This window comes from Puma concolor, unplaced genomic scaffold (assembly GCF_028749965.1).
Source record: "Puma concolor isolate L17-30 unplaced genomic scaffold, mPumCon1.1.hap2 unalloc_scaffold_5, whole genome shotgun sequence".
Classification (NCBI taxonomy): Eukaryota; Metazoa; Chordata; class Mammalia; order Carnivora; family Felidae; genus Puma; species Puma concolor.
Genome location: NW_028240258.1, coordinates 1,423,175 through 1,433,770, shown reverse-complemented (window position 1 = coordinate 1,433,770; position 10,596 = coordinate 1,423,175). Strand labels below are relative to the sequence as shown.

At 39.3% G+C, this 10,596-nt stretch overlaps 1 long non-coding RNA gene across 2 annotated transcripts in view; it reads left to right on the top strand.

Moving 5' to 3' along the window:
- The window catches only part of LOC147571173 (uncharacterized), a 265,869-nt gene that overhangs the window by 194,303 nt on the left and 60,970 nt on the right, over positions 1–10,596 (top strand). The window lies entirely within an intron of this gene.

The window sequence follows — 10,596 nt, the reverse complement described above, 5'->3', positions numbered from 1 at the left end:
GTGATCAAAAAGAATGAAATCTTGACATCTACAACAACCTGGATGAAACTAGAGTGTATTATGCTAAGCAAAATAAGCAGTCAGAGAAAGACAAATATATAATTTCACTCGTGTGGAATTTAACAAACAAAACAGATGAACATAGGGGAAGGGAAGGAGAAAGAAGATAAAAAGTCTTTTTTTTTTTTTAAGTTTATTTTGAGAGTGTGGGGCAGGGGCACAGAGAGGTGACACAAAGAATCCCCAGCAGGCCATGCACTATCACTGTGGACCCAGATGTGGTGCTCGAATTCACAAACTGTGAAATTATAACCTTAGCTGAAACCAAGAGTCAGATGCTTAACCAACCAAACAAGTGGTCCTAAGGCCACCCAGGAGTCCCAAGACTCTTTTTTTTTAACGTTTATTTTTGAGAAAGAGAGACATGGCATGAGTGGGGTGAGGGGCAGAGAGAGGAAGACAGAATCCCAAGGAGGCCCTGCACTGTCAGCACAGAGCCCAACGTGGGGCTGAGTACCACAACAGTGAGATCCCAACCTTAGCCAAAATCCAGAGTTGACGCTTAACCGAATGAGCCACCCAAGTGCCCCACAATAAGAGACTCTTAAAGACAGAGAACTGAATGGTGCTGGAGGGGAGGTGAGTGGGGGGAATGGACTAAAGGGGGGATAGGCATTTAGGAAGGCACTTGTTGTGATGAGCACTAGGTGATGTATATAAGTGATGAATCACTGGGTTCCACTCCTGAAATCAATACTACACTGTATGTTAACTAACTTCAATTTAATAAATAAATTTAAAAAAAAAGGCCATATATAAAACACAACTAGCATCATACTCAGTGGTAAAACACTTAGAACTTCTCCTCTAAGACCAGGAAAAACAAGTATGTCCCTCTCATCAGTTTTATTCTACATAGTACTGGAAGTCCTTGCCACAGCCACTGGACAAAAAAACATCCAAATTGGTAAGAATGAAGTAAAATCATCACTATTTGCAGATGACATGATAGCATAATATAGAGAAAACTCCAACAATTCCACCAAAAAAACACTAGCACTGATAAATGAATTCAGTAAAGTCACACAATACAAAACTAATATACAGAAATCTGTTGCATTCCTATATAGGAACATCATATAAGAATACATAGCGAAGTAGCAATAAAAGAGTGCCATTTATCATTGCACCAAAAAAAAAAAAAACCCCAAAAAACCTAGAAATAAACTTAACCAAGGAGCTGAAAGACCTATACTATGAAAACTCTCAACCACTGATGAAAGAAACTGAGTATAACAAAAAAGAAAATGTTCTGTGCTTATGGACTGAGAGAACCAGTATTGTTAACATGTCCATGCTACCCAAAGCAATCTACAGACTCAATGCAATCTTGATTAAAATATCAACAGCATTTTTCACAGAACTAGAATAATACTAAAATGTGTATGGGACCACAAAAGATCTCCAAAGAGCCAAAACAACCTTCAGGAAGAAGAACAAAGCTGGAGGTATCACAATTCCTGATTGCAAGATGTACTACAAAGCTGTAGTAATCAAAACAGTAAGGTATGGCATGACAACAGGCATGCAGATGAATGGAACAGAATAGAGAGCCCAAAAATAAACCCACTCGTACATGGTCAATCTAAAACAAAGGAGGCAAGAATATACAACAGGAGGATAAAGTAGTGTCTTCAGCAGATGGTGCTGGGCAAACTGGACTGCTACATGCAAAACAATGAAACTGAGCCACTTTCTTACACCACACACAAAAATAAACTCAAAATGAATAAGTCCTAAATGTGAGAGCTGAAACCATAAAATTCCTAGAAAACATAGGCAGTAATATCTTTGACATCAACTGTAGATATGTTTTTCTAGATAGGTCTCTTTAAGCAAAGGAAACAGAAACAACAACAAAAACTGATGGGACTACAAAATAAAGAGCTTCTGAAGAGCAAAGAAAATCATCAACAAAACAAAAAGGCAACCTACTGAATGGCACAAGATATCTGCAAATGATCTATCAAATAAGGGGTTAATATCCAAAATATATAAAGGACTTCTACAATTCAACCCAGAAAACCAATCTGATAAATAAACGAGCAAAGGACCTGAATACACATTTTCCCAAAGATACTCAGATGGCTAACAGACACATGAAAAGATGTTCAACATTAATGATCATCAGGAAAATGCAAATCAAAACCATAATGAGATATCACCTCCCAGAATGGCTAAAACCCACCCACCCACCTGTCAGAATGGCTAAAACCAAAAACACAAGAAACTAATGCTGGTGATGATATGGAGAAAAAGAAATCCTCTTGCATGTTGGTGGGAATGCAAACTGGTGCAGCCACTGTGGAAAATAGTATGAAGGGTCCTCAAAAAAATAGGGGTACCTGGGTGGCTCAGTTGATCGAGTGTCTGACTCTTGATTTCAGTTCAGGTCATGTTCTCATAGTTGTTGCATCAACCCTCCCACTGAACTCCATGCTAGGTATGGAGCCTACATGGGATTCTCTCTCCCTCCGTCCCTCCCCATTCACATGCACGTGCTCTTGCTCTCAAAAAAAAAAAAAAAAAAAAAAAAAATTAAAAATAGAATTACCATATGATCCAGTAATTCCACTACTGGGTAATTATGCAAACAAAACAAAAACACTAGCTTGAAAAGATATATGCATCCCTATGTTTACAGCAGCATTATTTACAATGAGCGAGATATGGAAGCAATGCAAGTGTCTGTCAACAGATGAATGGATAAAGACTGGTATGTATGTGTGTGTGCATGCATGCACAGACGGACAGACACACACACAGTTGAATTATCACTCAGCCATAAAAAAGAATGAAATTGGGGCACCCGGGTGGCTTAGTTGGTTAAGTCTCCGACTTTGGCTCATGATCTCACGGTTTGTGAGTTCAAGCCCTGCGCTGGGCTCTGTGCTGACAGCTCAGAGCCTGGAGCCTGCTTCAGATTCTGTGTCTCCTTCTCTCTCTGACCCTCCCCCACTCACACTCTGTCTCTCTGTCCTTCAAAAGTAAACAAACATTAAAAAAATTAAAAATAAAAATAAAATAAAGAATGAAGTCTTGCCATTTACAATAACACCAATGGAACTACAGGGTATAATGCTAAGCACAATGTCAGAGAAAGACAAATATCATCGGACTTTACTACAGTGGAATTTAAGAAATGAATGGAGAAACAAAGAAAAAGGAGACAGACTCTTAAATACAGAGAACTGGTGGCTGCCAGAGGGGAGGGGGCAAGGGGATGGATAAAACAGATAAAGGGGATTAAAGAGTACAGTTATGATGACCATTGAGAAATGTATGTAATTGTTGAGCCATTATATGGCTGGTATATTATTTGAAACTAATAAAACACCATATTAATTACACTTGAATGAAAAGTAACAGTATACTCATTCAATGGAATACACAGCAATTAATATGAACAAACCAATGCTAAAATAGTGTGAATCAAGCTCATAATGTTCAGAGAAAGCCATACTCAAAATTATACTGTAAGATTCCATGTATATAAAGTGTAAAAAACAGGCAATAATAATCTATGGGGCCAGACATCAGAATAGCAATAAAGACTGGGTAAAAGGGAAAGTGTAATGATTGGGATGGGTACAAGGGGAGCTTCTGGGATGCTGGTATTGTTCTAGTTCTTGTGATGGAAAGTACTTCCTGGGTATATCTATTTTTTGTTGGTTTATCAAGCTATGCATTTGTAATTTCTGCATCTTGTATTGTTCTATTTCAATTACCATTTTATTGAAAAATATGGACATACAACAACATAAAGAGGCTAGGGGAGGAATACCAGTCAGTGGGAGGGTGGGGGCAGGTGGTAGAGCAGAGAGCACACACAGTTAAGTTCTTCATCTTATACTGGTGTGGTTCATGGTGCCCCAAAACAATTACCCTAGTAACAAAGATTCCTGATCACAGACCCCCGTAACAGATAAAATAACAAAAATTTAAAACGTTCCAAGGATTACCAAAATGGGACAGACACAGAGTGAGCAAATGCCATTGGAAGAGTGACACTGATGGACTTGCTGGACACAGGCTTGCCAAAAACCTTATGTTTGTAAATCCTGCAGTATCTGCCAAGCGCAATCAAGTGGAAATGGAAGAAAGTGAAGTTCGCCTGCACTGGAAGTGCTGCCAGGGGAATGCGGAAACAGGCACGTGCCAGGGAGAGGTGCCAGGGTTAGCAATGTTCAGATGAACATGCCCCTCAACCTAGTTACTTCGCTTCTGTAAACACACACAGCTATACTTCCACAGGCACACACAGCGGACTCTACCCGCAAACGGCTTCCGATGGCACAACACAGTACAACAATGAAATCTCCATCAATGGGGGTTAAACACATTCTTTGAAAGTAAGAGTCTGAGTCCACAGTTATAAACATACATTGGTGACTAAAGTAAACTGCAAAACAGTATCTACAATATGAGCCCATTTAGGACTAGATGTGTTTTAATCACATAAACAGACTTGCTCATTCACAAACTAAATTCTGGTAAACAAACTGTTCATTGCAGTTATCAGTGGAAAGGGAGATCAGAGAACATGGCAGCAATTTCCACCTTTCTTTCACTTTATACCTTTCCAAATAGTTTGAAACTTTTTTTAAAACCAGGAGTAGAAATTATTTTGGAAGTTTTTAGTGTTTTGGGGCACCCGGGTGGCTCCATCAGTTAAGCGTCCAACTTCAGCTCAGGTTATGATCTTTCGGTTTGTGGGTTCAAGCCCTGCACCAGGCTCTGTGCATCAGCTCAGAGCCTGGAGGCTGCTTCAGATTCTGTGTCTCCCTCTCTCTGTCTGCCCCTCCCCCACTCATGCTTGGTGGGTGTCTCTCTCAGTCTCTCTCTCAAAAATAAATACATGTTAAATAAAAAATTAGAAGTTTTAGTGTCTTAAAACAATTTAAAGACTCTGCTTCTGCATGAATCAAGTTAAAGGCCTCCCCATCCCCACACCCCTCTTCTGAAGATTTTAAAATCTGGTTTTCACTTCCTCTAAGTAGACATACACTCCATTCTTTCATATTCATTGCTTGCAGTTCTTCTTTGGCTCATCCACTGATCTTCTCTTGCCCTTTCTTTCAGTTGGCCTGTTCTCTCCTCACACCCTCCTGCTACTGTTATGCTTAGGCATGTCTGCTCTGCCTCTGGAGACAAGGTAGACACACTACAGGAACCTTCTCAGAGATGCTGCAGTAGATAGTCTTTTGAGAGGTGCTCCTCTCCCTCAGTCACTGTAACAGGGTCACCACTTCACAGGTCTGTGGGACTTCTCACGAACCCTAACTACTTCCACTTCTCTTTCCCCTCCCCATACACAAACCCCTCTGAAAGGATTGCTCTGATCTCCCCATTTATTCAACTGTTCTAGGTTTCACCCTTGGAGGCTCCTTCACAGTGTCTTTGTTTTGTTTTTTTTATTAAGCATTTACTTATGTGTAGAATTAGAAGATGCTGCAGGCTCTTCTTGTATATTCTCTGCCCTGGTAGTAGAATCGGCCATTACTCTGGGGAGCCCTGGTTCCTATTATTAAAGAACAGTCCTATTATCATAGAAACCCAATCTTAGTGTTCCAAACTGGGCACTAGGTGTGCACACAGTTACTAGGGTGTCCTTGCTTCTAGGCCCTCTCAGCCTGCACAAGGAAAGTTGAGTGTTCTACAAACCTGTGCAGATACATTGCTATAGAGATCTCTATATATCTTCTGCTTATGTATGAAGCTAAACCTGAGTTCACAGTTAGGGGTCTAATAAATTCACTACCACCATTATTATAGCCTCCTCCCCTACCCAACTGTAAAATTGCACTCTAACAGGGAGAAACTTGGTTCTCACCCTCTACTCTCCATTGCATTAGTTGTCCAAATCCAGTATCCATGTACAATGGCTTCAGAGCGGTTAACCAGTACTCCCATGAGACCCAGCTATCACTCCACATGCAGTGTCTATATACAGTTTCATTTGCCTTTAGTCATAGAATCTTCATTTCCAACGTCAGTGAGCTCAGCATTGTTTCTTCCCCATCCCCTCCAGGGGGGTTAGGACAGACCATTTTGTCACTGTTTGCAATCCATCCTGGGGGTACCTGACCTCCTAAATTTGCATACATTAAGCTTCACCTTTCATGCTAGGAAGTTCTACAGGCTCTGGCCACTATTGTATCTGGTTGCTACAGATCCTACCACTGTCACAGGAAACACACTCACCTAAGAAATGTCCTGTGCTTTACCTATTCAACCCTTCCACACACCTCCCATCCCTCTAAATCCCTGGCAAGCACCGATCCACTCAGCAGTTCTATGCTTTTCCCTTTTTCAGAAAATCATATATATGGAATCATACGGTATGTACCCTTTACAGACTGACCCCTTTCACTAACAATATGCGTTTAAAGGTAACTTACATTTTTGCATGGATTCACAGTGCAAAATACCATCATCAAAATACTCACTAGTATTCCATTGTGGTCTGGATGTACCACAGCTTCTTTATTCATCCTCTTGCTCAAGAACATTTTGATTATTCCCAATTTCTGGCAATCACAATCAAGTTGCCACAAACATTCCTATTTGGGGATCTACGTGGACCTAAGTTTTCAAGTCAGTTGGGTAAATACCTAGGAGCATCACTGTTGGATGGGAAGAGTATGCTTAGCTTTAGGAGAAAACACCCATCTGTCAGAGTGGTTATACCATTTCTTAAGATCCCTTCAGGCCCCAAGTTTCCTTCCCACAGAGTTAAGCTACAGATACCCACTATATACCTGAGGCCCGTGCTATCCAGTATGACCACTATTCACGTGTGGCTACTGCAATTTAACATTCAGTTCGTTAGCCACACTAGCCACATTTCAAACCTTCAACAGCTACACATGGCTAGCTGTATCAGATGCACAGGGATAGCTACGCGCTACCGTATCAGATGGCACAGGGATAGCCATTCCCATGACTACAGAAAGTTTACACGGAACAGTTCTGCCTTGGCATACAGAATACAGGATCACTTACCATACTCAACTTCAGTATGGATGCCCTACTTCGCAGGCACTCTAGAAGGTCTTGTGATCTGATTTACTCACCCTCTGCTGACACCACTTTCAAGAGACTACGCAATTCAGTCACAGACTAATGGTTGGCAGAAAGTAAATACTGAAACGTTTGCAGAATGCTAAGTTGTAAATTAATGCCCGATTGGGGATGATAGCAATGCTGGCAACAGACAAAATCCAGGGGCACACCAACACGAGAGGGCCGTTACCTAACATTACAGGTTATTTAAAAGACCTAACGAATATGTATTACAGGCAAGTTACCAGCTGAAGTTCATGCTATGAAGTCCGTAGGCAAGTCCAGCCCACAGTCTGTACCCATGGCAGTTATAGAATGGCCTCTAGGATGGTTCTTATCAAGGCCAAAACTAATGAAACAATTTACCAGGCCCATAGCAACACTTAATAAAAAATATTTATGTAACACTTATTACTAACCAGTTATTTCACTCTTTAAGCAAATATTAATAATCTTTAAGTTGTACTTTATAGATTTGTACTTTATAAAGGGGGAGATCTAGGATACAAAGATACCTAGAGCCTTAACATTGTTAGTTTGTGTGTGTGGAAATGTTTCCAACAGTGGGTATCTTTACAAAAAGTAACTTTCAAATCATTTGTTGGGTTCTATAGTGGTAGTGGTTTCTTTTTTGAGTATCTAAGAGCAATTAAGATGACTGAAATTTGGAGAAGTGATATACATTTGTCAAAACAGATGAATCATTTTATTTATTTAAAAGCTTAGGTATCAGAGCACCTGGCTGGCTCAGTTGGTAGGAGTGTGCCACTCCCGATGTCAGGGTTTTAAGTTTGAGCCCTGTGTTACACGTACAGATTACTTAAAAAAATAAAATCTTTAAAAAAAAAAAAAAAGGTAAGGTATTGTGACAGCACAGAAAATCAAATTCTAATTAGATTACCTACTCTTACCCCTCAAGATTATTACGTTCAGAGTTTTACAGTAAAAACTGTTGCTATTTTCGACATATGTGAAGGCTCCTACCTGTTTTGTTTTCATTATCAAATCCTGAAATCTGTTAAAAGAAAATATTTTACCTTTATTCAATGGTTCAGTTATAATTAACAGACCAAAGCAGGTTATAAAAACTAAACAATCCTACCAGTGATTTGTAGAGACTGGATTCAGGGTTGATTTTGAGGAGTTGTAATAGATTTTGTATAGTAAATGCCTTAAGGGAAAAAAATTAAGTAGACAGATTTTTACATTGATGTTTAAATGATAAATCATGATGTCCATAAAATATAAGAATCATTCTAACAATGTAAAATTGAAGTATTTCCTTATACTACTGATAACAAACATATTCAAGTCACAAGGATAAAATATTTTTCCCAATCACAGAATTAACCTCCAAATATTCATATCAAAGATAAGGGGTCTTATAGAAATGGTTAATGCCTTACAGATTACAAACACTCAAATCTGACAAAGCAATGAATACATCTGTGAATTCCAGGGTTTATTTAAAATGCAATTTCAATTGCAATAAAGTTTTTAAAATACACTGCTTCAAAATATAAAGTTTCACTGTGTTTACAATAATGACTAACAAAAGCATATCTAAAATAGTTTTAAACAAACAGTTTGGGTAGTTATTCTTAATCTGTATTTCTACTATGATAATACGTATCATTTACTAGGACTTCCCTCAGAACACTGATATGGTTTTCCTTTAAGGAAAATATTCTGCACAGCATTTTATCCTGTATGAGCAGGATTAAGTATTGTTGGAACAGCTATGTAATTGACTGTTACTCAGGCAATAAGCAAAATTGTGACATGTAATTAGAAACTTAAGGGCACCCAACTGGCTCAGTCAGTAGAACATGTAATTCTTGTTCTTGGGATCATGAGTTCAAGTCCCACGTTAGGCACAGAGCTTACTTTAAACAAAAAACAGTGGCACCTGAGTGGCTCAGTTGATTTAGCATTAGACTTCAACTCATGTCATGATGTCATGCTTCATGCATTTGAGCCCCGTGTCAGGCTTTGTGCTCACACCACAGAGCCTGCATGGGATTCTCTGTCTTCCTCTCTCTCTGCCTCCTCCCCTGCCTGTGCTCTCTCTCAAAAATAAACTTTAAATAAAAAATAACAACAACAACAAAAAAAACTTAAAAAACTGACATACCAAATAAGAATTCCTAATGTTAATAAAATTTGGTCATTAACGAATACAGCATATTTAAAATTTCTGATACTAATACTGTACTTATTTTGTTCAAACCTCTGAATATAAACTTTTGGACAATTATAAACAAGGTAAAGAGTAAAAACACAGAGAAAACACCAAGAGTCAAACTATGGACTTCAGCGGAGAAGATGTGACCATGTAGGTCCCATTGCGGAAATGTATGTAATAAAATATGTCACTAGCAGGGGAGGCTGTGCAGGTGTGGAAGCAGGGAGCACATGGAGTATTTTCCTTTCTGCTCAATTTTGCTCTGAACCTCAACCACTCTAAAAAATTAGTCTATTAAAAAAATAGGCAGATTGCTTAAAATAATCAAGCATGACTAGATTTCTCTACCATTTCCATTGAACAGAAAGTAATTAGGAAAGTGGTAAAAATAGGTGTTTTAGTATTTGAGCATTCCACAGGTTTTTAAAAATGATTGTATCCTTCACTACTCTAGTGTAATCCCAGGGAACATAAATATCTGAAGAGACTTTAACTTAGTAAAAAGAGCACACTTCAGAGATCTAGGTTTACTGCTCTTCACCCATATTTACAAATCATGTGACCTTGAGCAAAATATGTCACCTCTCCAGAGGATGGTTCCTCCTCCGCAACGCAAAGGACACCAGCTGTGTTGCCAGTTTGGTGACAAGCTTCCAACAGTCAACATAAATGGCAACTCTGCATCTTAGCAGACTACATAGATTGGGAAACCAATTCTAGCTCCAAAACATTTAGTGAGTCTGCACATCATGATTTTACCCAAGACTAACGGAGCCTCCATGGAACTGGTAAACCATCAAGTTTAGTACTCCTTTGTTCCATTACAGAACAAACATAGGATGGGAACTCAAAGATGAAGGAGAAATGGACCTAGCCAGCCAAGGAATACTCAGCTATTATGCAGCACTTACTATTACCTAGAAAGAAGCTGTTAACAGAAAACTCAAAAACAGAAGAGTAAACACTTTACCTTTTCTTTGGCCAAACGAGTTTCCAGAAAGAAAACAGAAAGTGAATACTCATAGCCACAGCTCTTCATGTGATCTGCCACTAGACCGTTGGAAACATCTGTTAGAAGGGCACTCCCTTCCACTGGAACAGACTGGGGTTGCAGCTCTCCGTTCAAGACAGGGTGCATCAATTCATGAATCAGCTGCTTCCGGAGTTGTGTCTAGCTCAAACAACCAAAACCAAACAGGAGGGAAAATGTTTTCAGCAGAATTGCTCCACTGCAGGTAGGATTCACCCATGATTTACAATCCTCATTTCCAGAATGGTTCTAGGTC